We start from the raw sequence: 4,470 nt of genomic DNA, 5'->3' as shown, positions 1-4,470 counted from the left end.
GAACTTTTCATGTGCCACCCGGTGATGAGTCTTATCCATTTTTCAAGGGAATTAATTGTTCCCTGGCCCCGTGCTGTACATGGTAAATCTCGCTGAATTGATGGAGGGGCGTTATCTTAGTCAATCCGACGGTGAATGGATGTAGCATATTCGTGGCTTACCAACCTATTCTGTAGCGGGCCTCGAAATCGGCTCATTTGGGTTAGTCGTTCTTCCCACCTGGAGGGTTTGTTTAGTTTTCTCTGTCTGCCCTCATCCCGGAGGCGACTTGCAGACTCTGAACAACTACTCGCGATTAGTACAAAGCTCCTCAGGTAAGAGCGAATAGGGTTATGAATTTTTTGCTGCCTTTGTTATATAATTCTTTTACCTTTGTTTTGTGTTTTTTAAGCTTCTGATGTCATTCGTATAATGTAGCTATAGCCTTTGGTTATGAGTCGGCCAGCAAAACTACTAAAGAAAACATTGCCGCACTCACTCTTGCTGGGGATTTTTTATAGGTAAGTTATGATAAGCTAAGTTAATTCTCTTATGCAGATATCACTGACTGCCGCATGCCTAGTACCTACCTGAGTTTATTTGTTTGTCTATCCTTTTGTTATTTCAGGCGGGGTGCCATCCCTAGCTCGGTGGCTAGCTTGGACTAGGCACAAACCCCATTTCTGCGATTTCCATTCCCAGGTACGGGAGTTTCTCTGGCTACAACTTTTTCTGGCCAGCGCAACAGCTCTTTTGTTACAAGAAATTTCAGGGTTTTCCATTTCTTGGTAAATGTTAATAGGCATGGTTTAGGAGCGGCTCCGCACTGTATTTATTGTGCGAATAATTCTTGTTTTTACTAGGCCGACTACAGTTCTCGGCTCGTCTTATATGTATGTGAATACTCTTATTGTATGCGCATAAGCGCTTACTGCTCATTCGCGACATTTGTAAATATATGGAGTATATTTCATTCTACATATGGCCAATTGAAGGATAGATATCTTGTTTTTTCTCAGGATTACTGCTTCATTTGTCTGTCGTTTTTCATTGGATAGATTTTATGAAAACTTAATGTTAATCATGTCAAGGAAAGTACCATTACACGGCTTCCTGTTAGAGGTTTTCCCTTCAGTCTTTTAATTTTATGAATTGCGGCTTTCCATCAAATGGTTTTGGAAATTTCTGGCTTTCTATTTGGATAATATTTATTTACATGGCTCAATGGTTACAATTCTCACCACGGTGATGCATGTGTCATGTCTTCCTTTTTCTTTTATGGTCCGAAGTCCCGACATACTGCGGCGGTGATAGGGCAGATTGTAAGTTCCTTCAAGCTTCCAACCCTTCCCACCCTTACCGGCTTCCTGGGGCAGCTTTGCGGCCTAGGCATGTGAAATTCCTACGCTAAGACAATTAAGTTCCCACATGGAGGTAATACCCTCAGGTAAATCTTGATAACACTTGGAACAAATGAAAACCTGAATTTTCCACCCTGTCTTCCTGAGCGCGCTGTCATAGATTGTTTCCGTTTACTGCTTGCCTGAGGAAATTTGCTCTCTTGCCCGACACCCTAGTTCTGATTTACTGGGTATGTTTTCTGGTTAAATATATTATTATTATTATTATTTTACAGCAGAACCATTATGCAGATGGAAATACTAATTACAATACAGATGCAATTTTTTTTTGTTTAACTTTTACAGCAAACATATACGCTGTCTTATCCAATCACAGCTAGTATCGCGTACTTACTAGCCTACATTTTGTTTATTGTTTTGAGAAAAGTTTTCTTATACTGTTATGGTTAGCTTTAAAGGATATATCTGCCCTTTGTACGGTCTTTCCTCCTATACCAGCTAACAAGAGTAATATTCTTTGGCAAAATAACAAACTTCTCATATGTGCTCCCTTACACTTTCAGCTAAATTTTCTACAACAAACAATACTTTTAACATTCCCGACTCTTTAAATTTTAGGACAGAACCGCACAACTGTGTTGTCTGCCATAGATGCCCTTTCGTCTCCTGCCTTTTAATACAGTCAACCTGCTTCTCTGCAGCTAGTCCTCCACCCGACCGTGAGACTGTCTTTCAAGACCAGTCTCCCCCCTAGCTTGCTCTAAGACAACAGTCTTAGCTAGTTGCAGCGCTCTGCGCTCTTACCATCTGATCCTCACCAGACGTGGTAAGCTACCCATTACCTCACTGTCTGTCCTCTACAACACAGTCCTCCCCTTTTTCCCCCTTTCCTATTCCTGGAACCTATTCCACAGTTAGGGAGGGGAAAAAGTGGTTAGGGTTTTTCAACCGTTTCTTTATTATTTTTCCTTATATATATATATATATATATATATTCTATTAAATTGCATATCATCCCTGTTACTGGGAATTATTCCCCAATTCCAAAAAAAAATAGATATTACTTAATTCATGCAACAGATCATAATTACCATCGTTTCATTTATGTTTTTTTTTAATTGGGGTAATAATAAAAGAATATTTACAATGATCTGGGGATATGACAATCAACAGTTCACGGTGCATTTTAGGTTGACAAGACACACGGGGTTAACCGCCTAATAAAGCGGATTCCCCACACTCAAAAGCCAAAACTCTCGATACCGCTTACCACTACTTTGCCGCCTGAAATATCACTCGAGGTTATAAAGCCGCATGTGTTAACTCCTGCAGTCTTCCATATGTGACGACCGTTGATCTACTCCATTTCCTATTAAAAAGGGCTTTGGCTTTTAATATTAAGAGTTAAGTTATATTTTAGTAAAAGTACGAAGTCAAACTGTTAAAAAGATTTTGATTAAAATGTCATTAATAATATTAATATTATTAATTAAATGTCATTAATATCAATAATTAACATTACAATTAATATTTATAAATGTTAACATTATTAAAAATAATATTCATATACATATTAATTAATATTAATAATAATGAATATTGAAATTAATATTAACTATTCATATTAAAATTAAATTTGATATCAAATCTTATTAATATTATCAATATTATCATTAATACTAAAAGTTGTTAATATTATTTATAATTGTAATGTTAATGTTATTAATAATATTAATATTATTAATATTAATAATTAAAATTAAAAGCGTAATTAAATTAAAATTCTTATTAATAATTAATATTTTTATTAATGTGATTTAGATGTTATTAATTTTATATATTTAAATTAATTATTTTATATTTATTTATTATTTATTATGTTAACATTATTAAATTTGTAATTGTAAACCATAATTTTATAAAAGTATTATTATTTTTTAAAGTATTATTATTTTTTATATTATGATTAAGTTTTTAGTGTTATTATTGATTGTTGACGTAAATTTTTGATGTTAATGTCAATATTAATAAATATATATTAAAATAATATCAAAAGTTGCATATAATTCAATATTATAAGTTTTAATATTGAAAACATGCAATATTGAAAAATTCGTTAAATTTAGAGTTTGTTAAATTTAGGAGAGTCACTTAAAGTTAATTGAGTCCAGGACAAGTAAATTGAGTTCTAATTATAAACTATATTTGGAAAAAGTAATATACGTTATTATAAAGACATGATAATACATTAAGGGAAAAGCATTAATATAATATTATTGTGCAAAGCTATACAAGTATATTATAATTTACAAATTTAATATAATAAAAATTAAATTTAAGGAAGAAGGAAGATAGCTTGCATAACACTTGTCCAACCATTGGAAAGTGATTTGACTAAGGGGTGTTTGATATAATAATTAAATAATTTGATTAGAGAAAATCCAAAAGGTAAGAGTGCCATGCTCAAGATGAAGGAGAAAGTGGAGGGGTGAAAGTGAGTGGCAAGATGTGCAGTGCACTACAAGGAATATCTGCATAAGAAGAAGTTAGTGATTTGAAATGTAGTGTGAGAGATTTTTGCAATGATGTGTTAAAGTGGTTTAAAGTATGAACATTTTGCCTCGAAGTGTGAATCTGGTGAGTAGAACCAATATGGAATCAAGATGATAAACTTTTTTAGTAATTCATCTAAATATTAAATACATAATTTTGAATATGATAATTTTTTCTACTAAATTAAGGGTAAAAAAGTAAAGAACATGTTGAAAATTTCTTTGAGAACTAGAATGAACCAAACCCAATGACCTAATTCCCTAAGTAAATGATGAAATTACCTCATTAATACATATCTATTATTTTATACCTTGGGCTGTCATAAGAAACTGAGCAGTTTTTAATTAAAAAATATTTGAAACCTTCAAATACTATAAAATTAAGCCACTTCCTCCCCAGAAAAGAGTTCCTGGTTCTCACCAACTACGTGCCTCTTACCAAGTTCCAAATCGTACCATGTTTACCTATTCAAGAATTATTGATTTGGAATCAACAATCACTATACAACATCAAAAGCCTTTTTAACTTCCAGGAATCAACAATTACTTGAGTTTTCTTGTCAGTTTAACGCAAGTAG

The 4,470-nt window shown here is 33.1% G+C and overlaps 1 long non-coding RNA gene across 1 annotated transcript; it reads left to right on the top strand.

Annotated features, from left to right (window-relative positions):
* The first annotated feature begins 421 nt into the window (after nucleotides 1-421).
* On the top strand, nucleotides 422-666 carry LOC149170925 (uncharacterized). Its single transcript, XR_016259514.1, has 2 exons — nucleotides 422-500; nucleotides 608-666. It is a non-coding gene; the product is annotated as an uncharacterized LOC149170925 (long non-coding RNA).
* The last annotated feature ends 3,804 nt before the right edge of the window (nucleotides 667-4,470 follow it).

Source organism: Pinus tabuliformis, chromosome 4_2, assembly GCF_031772625.1.
Source record: "Pinus tabuliformis cultivar Carrire ecotype Pingquan chromosome 4_2, CPIR1, whole genome shotgun sequence".
NCBI lineage: Eukaryota > Viridiplantae > Streptophyta > Pinopsida > Pinales > Pinaceae > Pinus > Pinus tabuliformis.
This window is presented reverse-complemented; position numbering and strand designations above follow the sequence as displayed.